Source organism: Pinus tabuliformis, chromosome 5_2, assembly GCF_031772625.1.
Source record: "Pinus tabuliformis cultivar Carrire ecotype Pingquan chromosome 5_2, CPIR1, whole genome shotgun sequence".
Taxonomy (NCBI): Eukaryota; Viridiplantae; Streptophyta; class Pinopsida; order Pinales; family Pinaceae; genus Pinus; species Pinus tabuliformis.
Window position 1 is genome coordinate 1,062,932,733 of NC_142306.1, and position 23,282 is coordinate 1,062,956,014.

Sequence of the window (23,282 nt, forward strand, 5' to 3'; positions counted from 1 at the left end):
TATCCTTTAAAAGTTGGAGAACTTGTTGTTGATGCTCGATGTGATCTTTCACTGCTTGAACCTTTTTCTTCTCGATATGTCCTTCTATCTTGAGATTTTGAGGAGTGGTAATTTCTTCCAATGCTTTACAACATATGGTTAGATTCATTTCTTGATGCTCGATGTGATCTTTCACTTCTTGAACATTTTTCTTCTTGATATGTCCTTCTATCTTCATAGTTTGAGGAGTGGTAATTCTGGCCAATGCATTACAATATATGGTTGGATTCATTTCTTCTTTATCAATGTGATCTTTCACTTCTTGAACCTTTTTCTTCTTGATATGTCCTTCTATATTGAGAGTTTGAGGAGTGGTAATTCTTGCCAATGCTTTACAAGATATGGTCAGATTCATTTATTCTTTCTCTGGGGTTGGTTCCTGGTGTATATCCTCTTCTTTTGATGTTTCTTGATCCTTTTCTTCCTCCTCTTCATAATCTATGTAAAATAATTTCTTCTCAGCACACTTACGACCTTTAGTGCATTTGCTATCACAATTGTAACAAAGCCCTTTTTCTCTTTTTTCTTCCAATTGTTGTGGTGTAAACCTTGTAGGTTGTGGAAGGTTATGAGAAAACACACTTCCATAATTATAGTCATGAGTGGTGGGACTCCTTGTTTCCATAATTTCGCTTTCAATTTTTCTTGCCCACCTGAATGCCTTCTCCAATGAATCAAGTTCCCAAAGACGAACCTCGTGTTGGATGTTATCCTTTAAAGTCCCTATGAAGACATCAACCATTTTCTTCTCTGGAATATCATTTACCCTTAAATTCAATTTTTGGAAGTCCTCAATGTGCTCTACCATTAAACCCTTTTATTTGAGATTTATCAATTGGCTAAAGAAGGTGTTGCTCTTTGTGTCCTCATAATGTGATATCATTTCCTCCGTGAAAATTGACCACGTGACAAGTGGTTTATGAGAACAAAACCCTTTATACCATAAAAATTGATTCGGTTCTAAACAATTAGATGCAATACGTACCTTTTGTAACAGTGGTACACCATGTAGATCAAAATATTTCTCCATCTGTAGTATCCAATTTACCTTATCCTTGCCATCAAACTTCCTCATCTCGCTTTTTCTTGATTTTAGGAGCTCAATATTGAAACGACTGTAACTCTGTAGTTTCGGATCTTTAAGTTCTGAAATATGACCTGCGGTAGCCCTCTGCATCCTCTTTCCAATGCCACCAGTCTGATGGAAATTGGATTTTCTCCAAGAAAGAGTTATGCACAATCTCCCAAGATGACCTGATTATATACCTTTTCAGAAGAGCGAACTTGTATGACATGCCATGTGTCACTGTTTTGACCTTCGGATATGAAAAATATACACATGAAACTACAGTCTGTCCTCTTTTTGCAACTTCTTACGAAATTTCAATTTGATGCTCAGAGAGACAGCTATGACGATTTTCCCCAGGTCACTTGTTTGGGATGCAATTCGGGAGCCTACAAAAACCCTAAATGTCTTCAACTGTATCTCCGAAAATATAGTGAAACAAGAGTTGAAATTCAGGTCCAAGCGTTAGCGAGATTTTATCTCAAATGGGTTTTTTTCTTAGCTTCTAACACACCGCAGAAAAAAAGTTATAGCGAAAATTCAACGAAGACCTGTTTAGAGAAGTGAAACCCTAGAATCCAAAGCTCCGATACCAAATATTATGAAACCAACTCACAAAAAGATAGAAAATATAGATCAATGCCTTATAAATAAGCCTCTTTGAGGGGGCAACCTCCTTCACATTACACAAATGAATAATTCTTAGATGATACAAATGACAAGACCTCATTTCTATATATAGGAGTCTAAGGGGTCATAATATAATCAACGCCGACATAACAATAATAATGTAAGGCCACAATAATAATAATAGTGGGCTTATATGGGGCACAATAATAACAATATGGGGACTACATGGGTACAACAATATAATAAAGGGGTTGTACTAATAACCATAAGGGGTTACACTAGTAGTATAGGGGCCTAACAAAGAAGAAGCAGTGAAAATCAACCTAATGGATAGGTTCTTCCAAGAATCACCAACTAATTATGCGAGATAAATCTCATCCAACTCCTATTCTGCCCCAAGTGGGTAATGTTTCCTAAGAAAAACAACAATATCTAGTTTTTCAAAGTCCACCAAAAGTAGATCCATTCGTAAAGGAATTAGGACATGAATCCCATGGTAAGTCGGGTCATTCGACAATAGAAAGTTGCACAAATCAAGTTGATGAAGTTGATTCTCAAGAATGAGAAGAAATCTCAACAAAAGATATTCAAGATCTAAATTAACTAGCAAGCACTCCACCATCTTCAAAATAACTCTAGACAAAAATTAGGGAAGAAGTAAAAGAAATCTCAAGTAGAATTCCAACCAATTTTCTAGAAGTTGTATCAGAAAATATTAATCATGTATTGATTTTATCTATTTTTGTGTAATCAATTCAAGAGAATATATTGATGTCAAAAATGTTGGAATGTAGCTCTTATGAGTATTGGAAACATAAGTCAATTACACTCTTCATGGGTGTGTTGAGAGTGTCTAATTTAGGTCTTTATGCATCAATTTTTTGGTAAGATAAAATTTCTTGATGTACCTCCGCTACATTTCACATATTTGCTCAAAAAATTCCCAGTTATTGTTAAAAAATAAAATAAAATCTTTTGACTATAGGATCTGGAACGATTTGACACTTTTTGATCTATTATTGTTAGTGTTATTGTTGTTGTGATAGTTTCAATCACGATGTTTTATAGCTTGCTAGATTTGATATTACTCTAGATACATTTATCCTAATATTTATTGCTCACATGTCCAACTCATCATTGTTCACTAATCGTGTGCTTCATAAGTAGCCACACATTGTTATGGGGCTTTATGCCCATCAAGATTTTAATTTGGATCATTTGCATGGTGATGCTTCATCTCACCCACTTAATCATCACTTAACAAAGTAAATTGTTTTAATAACAATGATTATATTACTTTCATTGAAAATCCAAGCAAAATTTGGCATTCAAACTACCAACTAAGTTGTCCAATTGATTAAAATATTAAGGCTTGCAACAGAGATAGACTTGCTTCAAATGTATGTCAAAATCAAGCCAATATTGTCATTGCAATATTTACAATTCAAAGCAAGAGAAGCCTTTAAATTACAAACTTGAATTTCCCCACCCAAAATATGTGTGACATCAAAAACTTTACCCTTTGGTTTTGCATCCGTGTCTTTTACCAAGCATAGCTCATGCATACAAAATTAAATATGTTAATCCCCAACAAAACCAACCTTACATTTAAATGATGGGAGGAAATAATATGGTGAAAGTGAGGTGTTTGTAAATGAAGACACTTATACAACCTATGTACATGTTGAATTACTAGAATGAGTGGGGATAAATGAGTTTTACATCTACAACCACTTATACAATTGACTACACGCCATTTTAATGATGCAATTATGTTTGTGCAACTCTAAGTACTAGAATGTGTAAGAATGGCCAATTCCAACACCTACGACTACTTACACATTTAGTAACAAGTATATCATGACCTCCTCCACCACATTCTCCTACAATGAGTCCATTTTACTTTTTTCTGAGGAAAAAATTATGATTTTATTCAACCTAAAACTAAGGAACAAAATTACATTCTACAAATGTTGTCAAGCATTTAGTCATGTCATCCTTTTGGTTGATGAGAAATATAAAGAAAAATAGTACAAAAATTACATAAATTTCATTGTGGCTTAAGTGTGGTAATAATCACTTAGCTTCCCCTTTTTGCCTTCTTCTTCTTAACCTTTTGCCAAACCCCTTGGGTGGTTTCAACTGCTACCATGGCTAATTCATTCTTAGTTGCTTGTATATGGGCTTCTTTGCTTGATTCAGAACTCTCAGATGCATGAGTTCTCTTTATACCCCTTATGCTCAATTTGTTAAGCGTTTCCTCTTTCCACTGCTCATCTGCTTTGATCTCTACCAATTTAGTGCCCTTTTGGATATGGGTCACGATTCATGTCTAGTCCACACCCCCTCCATTTTCTTGGTTACCATGTTGTTCATGTGGTTCCTTATTTGAATTTTCTACCATGTTCTCCTCTTTTTCTTCTTCAGAAAGGTAAGGATCAAATACTTGCCATCCCTTTGGCTTATGATCCTAACTCCTTTTCATTTTTGGGAGCTTTTTTTCCTGAGGGCACGTGTTATGCAAGTATCATGTTTGAAAAACCAATCGACATATAAATGGTGTGTTCTCATAATCTAAGACTTGGGTCCACTTAAGTTTTTATGTTTTAGATGGATGTTATCAGGTAGACCTTTGTTGAGGTGTATCTCTACACAGATTCTGACAAAAGTAATACCTTTTTATGTTCTATCAAGGTCCATCTTTTTTTAATTTTCCCAAAAAGTTCCCAACATCTTCTAGAACCCAATGGTGCTAGAAGAGAAGAGGGAGGCTTTTTTATCTCACGCAAATCAACATTTTTGTGACCACCATACTTATGGCATCGAAATTTGGGAACCATGGGGTGATAAAGAGCCTTTCCCTACCCCAAACCAAGGCCCATCATTTAGGACATTTTGCAGATATTTTTGTGTTTCAAATTCAACTATGAAGAAACCTTTGGAGCATAAGTAGATGTTATAGTTAGGTGTCTAGGAAAAGAATATCCAATGGTGAAAATCTTCATATCTCGGTCAGGACCTATTAAACCTGCATATTATAGCCATGGATTGAAAACCAGAGAAAAGTGAGTTTACCTCTTTGTTTTTAACTTCCATGGTTGGAGCTTGTTCCATTTGTTCAACAATCTAGGGTCCTGGCATATTTTGGTTCTGGTCTACAGGAATGGAAGCCTTCCCTTTCACCACAACCTTGAACGAGACTAATCCATTAGGTTTTCTAGAACCTGTATTAGGCTTTTTGAAGTTTGTAGATCCACTCCGCAACCTCAGATTTAATATTATGTCGGAATTCCTTGCCACACCATAATCTTTTAGCTGAAAAGAATATGGAGCACTTTCCCCTCATATAACAAACATTGAAGAGTAATTGGTATTCCCAAGTTGTTCTGAATTCTTTGCTTCAGATTTCCCACTAGATCTAAGCCCCGGATCTAGAGGATAGAGGTCTTCCTATTAAAATCTTTAAGGAAGATCTAGTATTTTCCTATCTTCGTCTTTTGTCCAAATTTGGGGATAAAAGATAGAGAGGAAACCCATAAGAAGGTGGATCCCCATTGGGAATCAGATCTACTAAAAACTACTCCTTTGATGGACCAATATTTTGACAAACGTAACTCTACATGCAAAGAATCATGATTCGATAGCCCTTCGTGGCATTATTTTCACCCATCACGAGCCACAAGATCATATTGACCCTATCCACATCCCAATCTGCAGGAGAAAAGACATTTGGCCATGACATTTTCATGCATGCCATACCTCTAATGGCGTCGCGAACTATGAGGGGTATGTTGAATGGGTGATCCGTGATCCAATTTCACGTAGTTTCCCCTGGCAGAAAATACCAAAGCTTGCCTTCATGATTTGTAAGTGCATGATTGCAAGAAAATCGTTATTTCTCTGTAGGCAATGTCAGTAATGAACCCCTTTCATTATCGTAAAGAGAAACAATCATCACAGTCTCATGCCATAGATCTTCTTTGACACCTGTAGCAAGCTCATAAACAACAACATCGATAATCAAAAACCTATAAAATAAAACCTTGATGCTCACCATCACTTCATCCTTCTATTCTTCATTTCATAAATCTATTATTACTCAATCCAATAAACAATAATTTTAATAAATTATTTATGAACCATATTAATTCTTTATTCATTATTCATAAACCATGTAAAAAATCTCCATATTTTCAAACAAATCCATGGTAAAACTTGAAACCAGAGAATAATGTAAAGCCTTTATCTCATCATTATAAATCAAACTCTGTCCTTTTCACTCTCACCAAATACATGGTAAAACTTGAAGCTAGAGAATAAAGGATGTTTGATGATGATATCCATCCCTTTCACTCACCTATCAAATCGACGGTGACTTGAAATTAGAGAATAGTTTATCGAATACCGTGTTTGGAAACTTTACACACTATTCACATGACCTTAATGTTCACCAACATTGGAATGTAATTAAAAGTAATTAAACTTGAATCGTACATTAGTGTTTTCATGGAAATTTCAATGATGATCTCCACACTTTAATGATTTAAAGGGGAATAAATTGGTTAGAACCAAAAATGATTTGTGTTCAAAAGCATTTAATATTCTGTATCAAACATTTAGAATTTTGTGCATTTAAAAATTTAAATTAATGGAATTTTGTGTATTGTAAATCAATATATACTTATAAATATTAAATAATAATAATATAATTATATTTTAAAATTAAATAAAAATTATAAATAATTTTTATTTAATTTTTAAATATAATTATATTATTATTATTATTTTATATTTATAAATATATATTGAGTTACAATACGCAAAATTCTATTGATTTAAATTATTAAATATTTTTAAATGTACAAAATTTTAAATATTGATGTAGAATATTAAATGCTTTTGAACACATATCATATTTGGTTTTACACAAAACGATTTATTCTCATTTAAATCATTAAAGTGTGGAGATAATTATAGAAATTCTCATTTAAATCATTAAAGTGGGGAGATAATTATAGAAAATTCCAGAAGATACACATATTTATTTTTAAGTGAAAATTGTATATCTTAATGTTTAATGTCAAATTTCACTAGCACATTTGGATTTCGAGAGTTTTGTTCTTTAAGGCAACCAAGGTTTGAAACTTACAGTGGTCTGGATGAGACACCAAAAAAATACAGCCATGTTGAAGGTTGGTGTGGCCCAAGTCAAGTGTGATATCTAGGTGATTTGACAACTTAGATGCCCCTAGGTCACAGTTTCTTCAATCACAGGCTAGTCCCCTAAGTCATGCACATACTAGCAAAAAAAATGTATACCTTATTATAAATGTTGTTATAATATAAGTTAATTAATCTAAAATATTAACATAATGGCTTCTTTTTTTTGTAAGCTAATTAAGAGGTGACATTGCATAAAATAGAATAGCAATACATAGTTTGGGTTAGTTGGTTTGCCACTGGGGAAACCAAACACTTTGCAAAACCATAAGTTTCTTGTATATCTAATTCAAGATAAATTGTCTTGCAAAAAGACACTAACTGTATATCTAGAATGACTCATATCACTATAGCCTAGTTGATAAGACACAACAACTATACAACTCTTGGAAGGAAAAACCAAAGAAAAACAAAGTTGGACGTATGAGCTTTGAATCTGAGAATGTTGACAAGGTCATCAGTAGTTTATCTTTGAATGTCTACAAACTCTTAGGAATTTTTTCTCTCTGCTAGGGCAGAAAGATTATTATCAAGAGCCTTGAGTTGCAGTTGCATTTCATCCATCTAGACTAGAATCTCCTTTTTAAACTCATTTTTTTTCCATCGATATCCTTTTCCCAACAAGGTTTTAGTTTACCAATATAGGTCCACAATTATGTAATAATTAATTTCACTGGTTCTTATGTTATCAGTGTTAAAAACCCAAGCCTCATCTAAACATCAATATCAATGTTTGGAATAAACTTCCTCTCCACCCTTACTTCCTCCTATATGGACTCAATTTCAACTTGAATGAGAGGCAAATTCTACTCCCAAAAATTCCCCATAGACACCTTGAAAACTTTATAGGTGTAGGATTATGCTTATCTCCCAAGACCTCTTCATCTATGACACCCTGGAAAACCATGTGGCATCTTCCCTCTCCCTAGAAAATAAAAGGGAAAGTGCAAGAGAGAAGACATAAAGAAGAGTCCTCATATAGAAAATGACCTCATAATGCTATGTATCTCCAAATTGGTGTGCCCTATCCTATCAACTCCAGTTGCAGAGAAAAAAAAGTGGAGGAGATCAAGGGTGGGAGAAGCCTAATGGTGGAGTAACATCCCATAATACAAAATAAACAAAATCAAAATCAATAGACCATACTAACGCATATGCAGAAGCCATGAGAAAATTCTTATCCATTAAATTGGATGAGTTAATTGATGATTGAAGGAACATGATAACAAAGGTCAAGTTTGGAGCCCCAACTCCAATTGAACCATCATCCCTCGAAGTGGTCACTTGTAATATTCAAATTGCAACATATCATAGCAAGTTTCCTTCCCACAAAAAATTCATTATAGCAGATACCTCTTCAATAAGCTCACCCTTAATTATTATAATGCACACACCATAAATGAGTTATAGATATAACACATGTTGCCTCAAGCATGTAGTCACATGAGAGTTCTCAGAATGTGGGATCATATCTTCGCCCCTACTTGGGGATTAGTCACATCCTTGTCACCTCATCCAAGGAACTCAAGCTAGCATTAACAAGGGCAAGGCAACTTCAAACAAGGGTCTTTCATTGGGGGGATCCCACTTGTCCAACATCTCCTGTTGGCGAGAAACCCCTTCATTAGCTAGCCTATCATCTACCTTGATGGCAGCTCTACGAACATGGTGGGGGGATGGCGAACATTCAAAACTTATGGAAGAAAGGATTTTGTGCATTGTAGGCCACCATCTAACCTATAACTATTGGAAATCTTACTAATGGGTGAGCCTTATTGCATCTTCCTTAAAATCTGAATGATAACCTTAGAATCTCCTTTTATTGCTAATTTGAGAAGCCTTCCCTTGAACCAATGAGGATACAAAATTCCAAAGCATGGAATTATGTAGCATTATTAGTATTTGTACCCAAATTACTTGCACATAGACATTATAATTCTCCTTTATCATTTTGGAATACATAGTTGAAAAAACTAATGGACCCAAGATTACCTTTAGAGGCTACATAAAAAAAATGCAATAATATAAAACCTACCAATGAAGGAGCCTATTTATCAAGGATGATGCTAGTAGGTTCCTTAGGTACCTTGTGCAAGGAGACGGTACTAGGATGGAGCTCAAGGGTCATCATTATAAGAGTTTTATAGCCATCACATTTCCAATTTTGATGACATAAGGTGTTTAAAGCAAGGTTTCTTTAATGCTTTGCCTTATCTTACACCAAATGTGGTTAGCATCTTGTTGTTCATTTATGAATATTTGTCATTCCTCTATTTACAAACTTCCTAAAGAAAAATCTCGGGAAGAATTGTCAAGGATTTTTTATCACATGATTGGTATATATGTTTTTTCTCCAATTGAAATGTTTCTTTTAGGCTTGATCAATCATGACCCAGATGTTAAAATCCAATCACCCCCTTATCTGATCAAGTTACAACAAATGTACAAGTATTGAGAAGATGCTCAGTTATTTCCACTATCATGTGACATAGGTGACAGAAATATGGCCCTTGGAATCCTTGACAGGATAAAATATACCATGTTAGAATTTTCTTTCAAGCTAGTAGCCAATGAAAAAAAAAAAGTTCAACCAAAAGATTTTTTCAATATATCTTATGCCATATCGCTTGTTTAGAAAGGTCAATGTGCCTAAATGCAAGTATATAAGCTTCCTTGATATGAAAAACTTCCTTTGGCTCATATCCTCGTTGTAATTTGCTTGTGTCTTCATTGATTTTCATCTTTCACTCTATTAGTTCCTTCCAAAATGATTCCCAATCAAATGGTTCTAAGAGTGGGGTCCAATATTCTTTAGGAATTCAAGTTTTCCATTAGGGTTCTTGTGCTATAGGATACCAATAGAGAGAAACCTAAATTCTATTATGGGTTTTCATTAAGTTCCTTATTTCCTGTAGCTCTACCTAGTCTATCCATTTTGGTATTTGTTGCCAAACATCATTCTAAAATAGAGCAGTCTGGCCATCATTGATTCCCCAAAAATAATGATCTTGAATAATATGCCTATGTTACGAGGCTAAATTCCAAATTTGAGAGTCATTACTTTCTCATAAAAGGCCTTGATCTACTGTATTCAAGCCATGCTTTCTTCTCCATAATTTTGCGCATAATGCATTATCACTCTAAATCCGTTTCCACCAAGTTTTGGCCCCTAGGACTAAGCTAAGTGCTTTGTGATCTCTTATTCCAAGTCCTCTTGCCGATTTAGGAAGACACAACTTGTCCCAAGTAAATAAGGTCCACTTTCTTTCTTTTTGTGCCCCTTTTCAAAGGAACGATTGTTGTCAAATTTGTATAACCTTTAAAAGGAGTTTAAGAGCTGCAAGCGTTGAAAACAAGTATAGATACATTATTTGGAGTATGAATTTAACAAGAATAAATCAAATTTCCATGTTAAGAGAATGAAAAGTCCAACTTGTCATTCTATTTCCTAATTTGGAGAGGAAATCCTCCTAGGAAGCATTACACATAACATTTTCAACAAGAGGGGCACCTAGGAACTTAGACAAGTGAGAGCTTCATAAAAAACCTTATGGAAATATTAATTTGAACAATAGGGGGACTTTTGAAGAAAAATATTTCTGACTTATCCTAATTGAGTGAGGTGCTTAAAAGTGCCATAAAATCATAAAAAACTTGCTTGAAAGCATTGACCTCACATATTACTAGATCTCTAATGAAGATGGTGTCATCTACAAATTGTTAGTGTGACACAATTAGATATGTTCCTAAAAGGCTCAAACCTTTGATTTGGTTGTTTGAAACTACTATTGGAAGAGATTCGTTGAGGACCTTAGCCATCAAAATGAAGAGGAAAGGAGAGCGAGGGTCCCCTTGGTGGATACCTCGAGGAGAAAAGTAGCATAGGGCGAGCCATTAAAAAGGATGGAGAAGAATGTCAACAACATGAGTGACATGATCAAATTCATCCATTGATTAGACAAACCAAAGGTGAAGAGGACTCGTTTGATGTAGTATCAACTCACTTTTTCAAATGTCTTAAACATGTAAAGTTAAATGAGCACCCTTGCTTGCTTGGATGTGTTCAATAAGTGAATCATTTCATGGGAAAGAATGATTGCATTGACAATTTTCCAACCTACTAGAATTCCTAACTGCTCAGGAGAAATTAATCCAAGTAGTAGGGGTCACTAGTACAAAATGGCTAATTAGTTACTAAAAAAATAAAATTTGCATATAAACAACTATTTTTCATTCCGTGACCAACAGTAACTAATTTACAGTATCTTACAACGTGACCAACTTTTAGTCATTTTTAGCTTAGTTATTAATTGGTTGTCTCAATTTTATTATCTAGTAGTATATTTAGTCATAAATTTCGTCCATTGATTTAGTCATTAATTGCCACAATTTATGACCAAATATACAACAAAATATATTACTAAATGATCACCCAAGAAACCCAATTAAAGACTAAAGAAATATGACCAAAATGTTGGTCGTGCTATAAGATACTGTAAATTAGCTACTAATAGTCATATATATGCAAATTTTAGTCCTCGTTTGAAATCAATTAATAGCCAAAGAAATATGACTAAATTTTGGTCGTGTTATAAGATATTGTAAATTAACTACTAATAGTCGTATATATGCAAAATTTAGTCATCATTTGTAATCACAAATTTATCATTTGCAATAGTCATTTATCTTTTTTTGGTAGTTTCATATTCATTATATAAATGACTACTTTAGTAATTTATAGTCGTTTCATTTACTTTCATTAACAACCATTACAAACAACTAATTTAGTCATATATTCATTTTATTTGTGATCATCATTAATCAACATAAATTACTAATTTAGTAGTTTTAGATTGATTTTATGTGTTCATTATTAATCAACATAAATTAATTAGTATGATTTTGCAACTAAATTTAAAAAAAAATGTCATACAATGTACATGTTCATCTAATATGAAAACACAAAGTTACAAATGTTAATTATAATACTAAATAATATCAAGTGCAACTATAAATAATTTCAACCACGAAAAATATATTATATAAAATGTCAAGTATTACAATATGAGTTTCCAACTTAATATTGGTTGGAGTAAAATTTACACATGAAATATTGTTTCATCACTTCAAAACATTATCATTGTCTTGTCAAGGCATTGCAGGTGAATTAACCAATTATGAGGACTTGACCATCAGTGTTTGTGTGTGTCTTATGTGGGATATTGGCTCTACAAGTATGGATAGACCAGTTCTCTTCTCTCTCTCTCTTTAATTTCATTTTATCACTCCAATGTTATTGTTCTCCTCTTTCTTCAATTCTTGCTTCTTACTGTCAATACTGAGTTCCTTTTCTGACAAATAAAGAAGATACAATGCAGATTATAAGACATGAAAAATGATGAACAATGGAATATAAAACAAAGCATACTATAAAGGATTTATATGATATATACGTTAACATCAACAATATTGTCAATGCCATTTTTCCCCATTACGTGGCCAAATGACCTGTATAAACAAAGCAAATAAAACATCACCATAGAAAATAACACCTTAGTATTCAACCTGCAAGGAATTTTAGGCACAATCATGAAAACTAAGTTACATGCTAAAAATCTCAAGCTATAAATTACTTACATAGTGTGGGAGTGCAAACAAAACTCCTAGAAAAAGCCAAATCTAAGTTTAGAATAAAAATAAATGAAGTAAAAAGGATACAATAATAGGATAACCTTGTATACATGTATATAACTGGATAATGTAGAAGGCTAAGTGAATAATTTCAAGGCTAGAGGTCGATGACGTCAAAAATTCCCAAGTCCGATGAACATTTCTTCAGATAAGAACTACCATTTGGGTCCATTGTCACATATGAATAAGCCAACTAGTCTATATCAAATTATTAATGTGTTTTATATTTATGGATCACTACGAAATAAGTAGATAAATTTCAAAGACAATTCCCTTCCCATTGTGTTCTTTACCTGTCATACAATATATTAGCTGTGATTTGGAGCAAATTTCCAACATTGAAAATATGTAGCAATCACAACTAGTAATCCCCCAAATAGGATTATTTTGGAATGTAACTTTTAGATTCCAGTTGCTATATGATTATAGAATGGAAAATCCACACTGAATTCCAACACCAAACTTCCAATTTTAGGGAACACCTGTGGCCATCCTCAATCACTCAAACTCAAAACATTAGTGATCATTATAATGAAAAGATAAGATATGAGTAGTTTTGATCTATTTTGCAGATTTGCATGCAAAGCACCAATAGTTTTCCCATGTTTACCATACTTGTAATTTCCAAGATATAACACATCGATTGATCTTTTACAGCAAATACTTGATTCGATACAAACAAGAATTTAACATATTACAGCAATACCACCAATGTTTGATCCTCAATTCGTTCAAACTAGTTAGCACAAAAACTTCAAGAAAGAGAAACAAGTAGAAATAACAAATCCATCGATTAATAATCAATCAAAAAAGGATAAGATTTTTGTTGAAGCTTGATAAAAAACTATAAATTATATTGACATTGCACTGCAACTAGTGGTCTTATTCAAAGAGGAATACTACTTGGAGAACTCATCTTCCAAATTCTTTGCTATATCCATGAAGCTTTTTGTTATCCTCAAGATAGAATTCGCATTCAATATTTTAGGTTTCAAAAGCTTCCAAAAGGCCTTGCCAAATGAAGCTATGAATTTCATTGATTTTCATAAAATTCTTCTTGTGCTGTGTTGAGGGCCCCGAAATCGGGTCAACAACAAGGGGGATACCCACCCGGTCGGGAACCTGGTTGGCGGCTCCGTGCCCGTTTGGAGTAGCGGGTCCGACTGGGGGTAATGGGACCAGTTTCCCAATATGAGGGGTGTGTGTGTGTGTAGAGTTTGATGGTATTGATTTAGGGGTATTTTAAGCTAATTTAATTCTAACTTCTAAACTAACTCTATGCTATTGTAATCTAATGAAAAACAATACATCTAATCTACGCTAACCCGGGGTAAAATTCTTTCATTATGCGATCTAAAAAGATTTCGAACAATAGCTGGTAATAAAGATCATTCAGCTATCATAAGAATATAAATCAATTAAGATGAACCATTCTGCATAAGAAGTTAGGCAAAACAGTTGTGAACAGCATATCGCATAATTAGTTATTCATATGTCAAGCACAAATAAATGACTCCACCGTACAGAAGTGCCAAATGGTAATACACACATTCATACATTAACATATAAAGAACTCAGCTGCATATCACTTTAGGAATACAAGCAGAAATTAGTCAAGAGATAAAAGTACCATTTATGACTGATTTCACTAATAAACTTCAAGCAATAACGATTTATTTCTAATTGTTCTAATATCTGCTAAGAGTACAGAAGTGCAACATCAGTAACAGACATTAAAATGCAAACATAAATAAATCTCGATCCATCCATTCATCAAAAACCCCCTCCGAGGGTGCAAAAGTGCATGTTCTGAGGACAAGTTTTTTGACAGATTTCCGGACCCTTCTCCAAATGCCATGAGAAGGGTTAAATACTACTAACTAATTAATCTTAATTACACAAATTTAGGGAACGGCTTCAAATGACCGCCCTTTTGCTAAAAGCAAATTTATTTCTAAAAATCAAATCTAATTTCTAACCGTTTCTATATCTGCTCCTTAGTGCTGTAAGCAATGCGCTGTTCGCCGTGAAAGAGTCGGCTGGTTGTCCTTTCCTTTTGTTCGAGCTTGAAATTTAGAAATAACAAGAGCTGGCACCTCTTTCTGACAGACTAGAAGATATTTTCGAAAACCTTTCTCTAGCTGGGTGTATTCGCTGTGCGTATACTTAGTACAACCCAGGTTCCTTTCGAACTGATTTTGCTGTTGCTATTTCAGTTTCCGGTCGTGCGAATGACTCAATGAGTTAGGAGTCGCGTTGTATGTACAATCCGCTGTATCGAGAATTGCTTTCGTTCTTTGTTCCAGGCTTTTCTGGAGCGTCCTCCTTCTTTTGCGTTTCTCTTTTTGCTTTACCCAGTCTGAGCTTCAAGATCTTTTGCAAACACGCTGCTTTTGTGCGCCTTTGACTCTGAGTCCTGGATAGTCTATTTTCATTAGCGCCTGTTGGGCGATACTCTGGAATCCGCGGTCCTGCTGCATGCGGCATCCATTTGTGGAGGCATCTTCTCTCTGTTACCCCATTGGCGCTTTCCTCTTTTCCTTAGATGTTTCCTGCATATAGATTTATATCAGTTACATGTCTTGCAGTTTACGCAAAGAAGAAGAGAAATGACGAAAAGATTGACATGAAAGCATTAAGTTCTAATGAATGCGTAATTCTGACACTCATCATGATTTGACTCTTCGAAAAACGCGATACAATCATTCTTGGATACTGAAGCATGCGATCATTAATTTCCCTTAAGGTGCGCGCTCAATTTTGGGTTTACCATTTATGTCGGAGAATTCTTGCGATGAGTCCCTTCTGCGATTGGAATCGCAGTATCGAGGACTGCGACGTCATCAAGTGTTATCGCAAATTGCCAATATCGCAGATCGCAGTTTTGAATGATCGCAGATCGCAAGGTTTTCGCTTCATCACTATGTGTTGCTTATGCGACATTGCGACGTGCGACGTCGCATATCGGCCGTCGGCGATTCCTTAGGTTTTCCCTTTTTGAGCGTTTTTAATGCACGCGATGTGATGGGTTCTCGCGTCTCTCTTTTTCAGTGTATTTATGCGCTTTGGGAAAACGCTTCTCTCTACCTTTGCGACGCGATATAGCTCTTAGGGAGTTAATACAAAAGATTTTTTAAACAAAATATTTTTTGGATTTTTGGTTAAGGGTCCCCCTTTGCTTGATGTTATTACTAATATCAAACAAAGAGGGGGGTTGTTGGTGACCACAACAATGGCGATTCACTGTGAAGAACCAGTTATCTCTGCTTTTCTATTGACCGTTCACTTCCGAAACAGCAAAATTTTAATATGTCTAAATTTTGTTATGGACAGATAGAGTAGATTACCCCTCACCTTGTCAACGATACTTTGTCTCAACCTTTTTATGTCCCAATTGCTTGCTTCCTCAGGCTTTTTCTTGCATTCGCACCAGACATTACTTGGTCTTGATTAAAGATAAAATAAGGTCTTCTCTGCGTACTGGCTTAAAAGTATGCTCATTTGTCATAGGTAGAGCCTCTGTTGCCCGCAAGCGTCCATAGCCTCGACAGGGTTACCATGTTATCCAACAATGATCCTTTTTCCTGCTTGAGGTTATTAGCAACATTCCAGAGAAAAAAAAATCATTTTTTGACACACTTTTCCCTTTTTAATTCTCTAAAGAACAATGTCTTGGTTTGGTGGCCAAATTATGACACATTCATTCACTTGATTTACACTTTTGCTGAACAAGCCGGCTCGTGATGAGACCTCTTGTCTTTTGATTGCAACAATCTTAAGTCGTTGCCCTGTTTTGATAGACAGTATTGGCAAAGTCAGCAAGTTATAATATATGTGATCATGATAAGCCGGCTCGTGATGAGACCTCTTATTCTTTGAGATATAGTGTTTTCCTTGGATTGTTTCTCTGAATGCTGCAATTTCCTTTTAGCAGGGAGGAAATCATTGTTTTTCCTTAAGAAAGCTCTGGACGACAATAATAGAGTTTTTGAAAACAACAGTTTTGCAGAGAATACTTATTTTATTATTGATGATACCTTTCATTGTGCTGATATAAAACAATTCTTTACCAAAGGTTGCTTTTGTCAAAGTTTTTTAGAGGTTGAAACTAATATCGTAATCAGGGTGAAGTTAACTCTATTTGTCAATAATAAAATTCAGATTTTTCAAAAAAATTTGCTATTTGTACAAGCGAAATCAAAATCTGATAGAGAATTGGCGTGCTCTTTCATGAATCCTTTTAAATGATCATTTACAACCGGTTTTATTCATAAAAAGAGAAAAACAAAACAAAATAAAAACTAAAAATTAAATCTATCCTACAAAAATTAGAAGATTTCTCTTTTATGGAAAATACATTTTGAGAATTTGTCCATTCACAGGCAGAGAATCTCTCTTGCCTGTTAAATCCTGCAACACAAAAGTCGAAGGGCCTATGACCTCTACAATCTGAAAAGGACCAAGCCACAGCTTCTGGAATTTCGTATGTTTGCCCTTTTCTTCATGAGCCTTATCCCATTTTAAAACTAAATCTCCCATCTGAAAGTTTTTTCTGGTCATGATGCTTGAGTCAAAAGAAGATTTTATTAGCGCTTGGTGATGAGCATGGGTTTTCCTAGCTTGTTCTCTTCGCTCTTCTAGTTTGATTATTTCCATTTGTCTTAATCGTAAAGAGGAAGTAGGTACTTCATCGATGTATTGCACTAAAGACAAAGAGGGAATGACTAGGTGAGTTGGAAGAACCACTTCTCTCCCATAAACTAAATTAAAGGGAGAAGTGCCGATAGAAGCTTTCTTTGTAATTCTATCTGCCCATAAGGCGTTTACCAGCGCTTTGTGCCAATTCTTTTGGTTTTGGTCGACTGTCTTTTTAATAATCCTGATTAGGTTCTTGTTTGTTGATTCGGCCAACCCGTTACCTTGCGGATAGAGTTGGTAGAATACTTCAGTTTGAACCCTCTTTTGAGCACAAACTCAGTCATTGCATTTCCAGAAAAATATGATGCATTATCAAACATTAAGGCCGTTGGCAATCCAAACCTAGTGATGATAAACTGATCTATGAATTCAATAATGTTTTCAGAATTAGCTGTCTTGAGAGGAACTGCTTCTACCCATTTGGTAAAATAGTCAGTTGCCGTGAGGATATACCTATGCTGTTTAGAAGAGTGAGGAACGATCTCACCTATTATGTCCAGGCCCCATTGACTGAACGGTTGCTCAATGTTAACCGGCTGCAGTGGCATGGATGACTTCTTTTGTTTCCCTGCAGCAGTCTGGCAGACTTGGCATTTCCTTACGTAGTTGTATGAGTCTTTGAACAGCGTGGGCCAGTAATATCCTGCACGCAAGATTTTATGGGCGGTGGCTTCTCCAGCATAGTGTCCACCTGCTGGTCCATCGTGAAGTTCCTGCAAAACCTTTTCGGCTTCAGTTTTCTCAAGACATCTAAGAAGCACAGAATCGTAATTTCTTTTAAACAGAACATCATTTATGAGCTGGTATTGTTTAGCTTTCAACCTCAGGGCTCTCTTCTTGGTGTGATCCAGGTGAAATGGAGCATACCCATTCTTAAGAAAATAAATGGTGTCAGCATATAATGATTCTGCGTCGTTTAGGCTTACCTCATACGTGTGTACCTCTTTAGACGAGTTCTCAGGAATTTGCGATGCTCCAGCTAACATCTTGCAGAAGCCTTGACCTCTCACGATGTGTGCTGGCTTGATCTCAAGATCGTATTCTTGTAAGGCGGTGATCCAATTCGCTCTCTTTTCACCCACGTCCTTCTGTATCAGGAGGTTTCTTACCGCTGGGAACGGTACTATGACTTTGGTATGGGCTTTTAGCAAGAAAGGTCTGAAATATTTGATTGCTTTGAAAATGGCATATGCCTGTTTCTCTACATTTGAGTAATTAAGTTCAGCACCTTGTAAGTTCGAGCTAAAGAATGCGATTGGAGCTTTTGCCTTTTCTTGATTCGCTTGAGTTAAAATCGCAGCATAAGATTTCTCTGAGGCAAACGTGTATAAGATAAAAGGTTCTGAAAATTTTGGGGTTGCTAAAGATGGAGCGTTGATGATAGCTTGTTTGATTAAGTTGAATGCTTCGTGCTCGTCCATACCCCATTTAAAGTTTGAATTCTTTTTTATCATTTTTTGTAAAGGAGAAATAATACGTGAAAAATCCGGGACAAACCTTTTTACAAAATTGATCTGTCCCAGGAAAGATTGCATGGTCTTTTTGTTATGGGGCATGGATATCTCGGAAATTTCTTTGATTCTGTCAGGTTCAATGTGAATACCAGATTTTGACACTATGAATCCGAGCAATTTCCCTTCGCTTAATGCAAAGAAAGATTTCTTTGGGTTGAGCGAAATCCCATACCTCAAACACCTTTGAAAGATTTGCTTCAAATCTTTGAGATGGTTGCTTCGTTTTTTGGAGTACACTGTTATATCATCCAGGTAAATCACTACTGATTTATTGACTAACCCTTTAAACGCGATGTCCATGGCTCTCTGAAAGGTAGCTCCGGCATTGATCAGACCAAATGGAATCTTCCGATATGCATAAGTGCCCCATTTGGTTCGGAACGTAGTCTTTAACTGATCATCGGGATGCACCAGTACTCGATTGTATCCTGAGAATCCATCCAGGAAAGACATTAATTCTGAGCCTGCTACTGCCTGTAATATTTGTTCCATAGGTGGGAGGGGAAAGTTATCTTTCTGACAGGCCTTGTTGAGATTTCGAAAATCGATACAGATTCTAATGTCTCCGTTTTTCTTCCTAACGGGTACCATATTGGACACCCATTTGGAATGCCTGACGGGGAAAATTATTCTGGCTCTCAACAACTTATTAAGCTCAGTTTTTATCTGATTTTCTAGGTTAGGGTGTATTTTTCTGAGCTTCTGCTGGACATGTTTTTCATTGTCAATCATAGGGATAGTGTGTTGAATGATAGAAGTGTTGTAAGTCTTCAGCTCATCGTAATTCCAGGCAAAAACGTTTTTGTACTGTCTCAGAAGACGGATATATGTTGATTTCTCTTCAGGGGCTAGGTCGTGGCCTAGGTTAACGTTTTGTGGCTTCTGATCGGTCCCTAGGTTCACCGATTCATAGTTCAGAGTTGAACTGTAGAGTTTGGCATTAGCTGACCTTTTGAACCGACTTTTCAAATCATATAGGTCTTCTAACTTGACCACCGATTTGGGTATAGCATTGTCAGTGCTACTTTGTTGTATTTGGTGATCATGATGGCCTTTGTCGATTATCTGATTTGAGTAGGATCCTTCAGAGGTGAGGAAACTTACGATGTCTGGATCGTCGTTGAATACTCTCCAGTTAGTGATGTTGTCAGGGATGGACGGTCTAAAGATTAATTCTATTGAAAACCTATCAGGACTAAAATCTTCGGAAGGAATCAGTCTAGAGGCTACGTTAGCTAACAGGTCTGCATTCGCGTTTTGAATTCTTGGAATTGACGAGATGTTGAATGCTATGAAATGTGCAGTGAGATCTTGAACTAACGATTGATAGTGCTTTAAATGACTTGACAGGCAGTGTATGGTGTTACGTACCTGTTTTACGACGATCTCAGAATCTCTAAAGACTTGAAGATACTTAACTTTCAATCCGATTGCTTTGTATAGGCCTTGAACCAAGGCTTCGTACTCCGTTGTGTTGTCCGTGCAATCGAACTCAAGTCTGCATGTGAGCATAATCTTGTTCCCGTCCGGGTTGATCAGAACGCATCCTGCTCCTGCTCCCTCATTGGATTTAGACCTGTCAAAATATAATTTCCAAAATAAAGATGTATTTACAGAATTATCTAAAAAACTAAAACATTTTGAGTCATCAGTTTGGGAGAAATTTTCAACTTGGGATAAAACTGAATTCTCTAAGTAAGGTGAAATATGAGCATTGAAATTGCCGAGGAAAGTATCTACTGCGTAATTGCCTACAATGCTGCTATTGTATGTTATGGCTTCATTTTCTCCTTCTAGTTCTGTCACTATGTATTTTTGGTGCAACTCTCGTTCAACCTTTATCTGATTTGGTTTACCATTGTATGGTAACCACATGTGCGACCAGTCGGTTGAGAAATATCCGTGGAGTTTCTCCGACCAATCCCTGCTAAGAATCAAACCATAGAACTCAGGGATATCAGCTACTAGAATGTCGATAACCTGACACACTTTTGGGTTAGACGACAATCTTATGGTCACCTGATTAAGTTCACCAATCACTTCGACTTGGGATCGATCAAGTTGAACTATACGTACTGCGGATTTTTGAGGTTGCACATTCAATTTGGCACATATTTACCTGGGTAAAATATCCGTTGAAGCACCAGAATCGACCAAGCAATTGTGCACGTTTTTATTGAAGATTTCGTATGTGAGAAGAAAAGGAGGAGTATGAGATCTTGATCTTCCTCCAATCAAGGCGATGTCATTTGGATCAATATTATTGATCGCGTTGGTTGGAGGCCTTCCCAGATTGTGGGAAGCTACAGCTGTAGGTAAAGATGTAGTAGGCACAGCATGTAATTCTTTCATTATTATTTTCTGCTGGTGTTTCAATTTACTCAATTCATAAAGAGTGATGTTAGCCCTAGTCTTCTTCATGTCGTCAATGATGTTATACTCCATTTCATCCGACACTATCAGTGTTCTTGATGGAGGTGCTTGATCAGATTGGACTGGGCTAAACTGGGTCGCTTTAGCAGTTGTCTTTTTCGTTGCGACCTTATCTTTTGTTGCAGGGCTTGCGCCCTTTTGTTTTGGGGTAGTTTGGGGAGGATCAAGTTGATTTCTGCTTCTCATGCTAACAGGAAATGCTTCTTGATCCTCTTCTTGTGGGAGGATGAAATCCCACATTCCTTGTAGTTCCACCACCTCTTCATCGTCGGTCTGCCCTTCAATGGTATTCTCTTCTTCTTCTTCTTCAGATTCGACGTTTGAGACAGCATTGGGTGGCTTCGTCTCCATGGGAGGGTTTCTTTTAAAAGTCCTGAAAGGCTTTCTTGAAGACGTTTCTGCTACTTGTTTTCTTATATCAATCATCTCATTGGACATGGCCTTTAATACTTTTTGTAATCCTTCCATATCGAAAGGATCTTTCGTTTGCTTCTTCTTGGTGTCTTCTTTGAAAGAGATCTTCTTAGATTTACGTTCTTCAATTGCAGATCTCTTTTCAAGGGCTACTACGCGTTTTTCAACTGCTAACGCCTCTGTCAAGTTGTCAACTAAGGTGGTCTTGTTTGCCCTATCTACGAAGATAGCCAAGTTTGGAGGTAAGGCCGTGATGTACCATTCACATCTTACTTCCTCGCTGGGTTGTGAAGCAGCGGGGATTTTGTTGAGGATCTTATTGAACCGTAAGTTAAAATCTTTAATGGGTTCTCTAGCCTCAGCCTTAAGATTAGATAGGTCATTGATCAATGTCGTCGTGGATCTGTCATCACCAAACTTGGTGAGGAACTGACTTTGAAAAATGTCCCAGCTTGTGATGGATCTGGAAGGTAACGAAAAGTACCACGACCCGGCTGTTCCTTGCATTGTATAAGGGAAAAGCCGGAAAACAGTGTCTTCGTTAGTAACTCCGTTGAGATTAACAGAAAGCATGAAATTATTGATATGTTCTTCGGCTAGCATGCCTGCTTCTGGATTGAATTTAGGCAGCCACTTCTCAGGATGGGCCGGTATAGGGCTCAGGGGTGGAGGCATTAAAACCGCCCCAGGATTGTTCCATGGAGACTGGGCCATCGTTGAGCTGCTAGTCAATGGAAGTGCAGAAGATGATCTCTGATGCTGAGAAGATGGAGATATTATGATCTTCGATGATCGCGGAGGAAGGGTTGCGGAAGATGGATGAGTGATCTGGGGTGAAGATGTGGGTGGCTGACTTCGCGGTGAGGGAGTTGAAATGGACGAGGTAGATGAAAGAATCTCTCTGTCAGACTCTGGAAGTGCTTTCCTTGCTCTTTTCCTAGTGGGGAGAGGGATTTCAGTTGGCTGGATGCCAAACTTTTCACTCTTCAATCTGGTCAGGGGATGAGCAGGATTGTACTGCGAAGTCACGCTGCCTTTAGATTTATCAGACCTCTGAGTAAAAATAGAGAATCCCTGGAGTTTACGAATCAAAGTTTGAAGTTCAGGGGGATCAATGATAAGTTGGTCTGATATATTAGAGTGTGTAGCAGCGGTGGATGCCCGAGCGACTTCTAGCTCCGAGTTTAATCGTACCGGAGAAGTCGGGGGAGTTGGTGAGGGTGATTTGCTCTCAGAATGGTATTTAGATTTTAACTTATGCGCCATTCATAGCTCGTGCCCTCCTTCTAGCACCAAATATGTTGAGGGCCCCGAAATCGGGTCAACAACAAGGGGGATACCCACCTGGTCGGGAACCTGGTTGGCGGCTCCGTGCCCGTTTGGAGTAGCGGGTCCGACTGGGGTAATGGGACCAATTTCCCAATATGAGGGGTGTGTGTGTGTGTAGAGTTTGATGGTATTGATTTAGGGGTATTTTAAGCTAATTTAATTCTAACTTCTAAACTAACTCTATGCTATTGTAATCTAATGAAAAACAATACATCTAATCTACGCTAACCCGGGGTAAAATTCTTTCA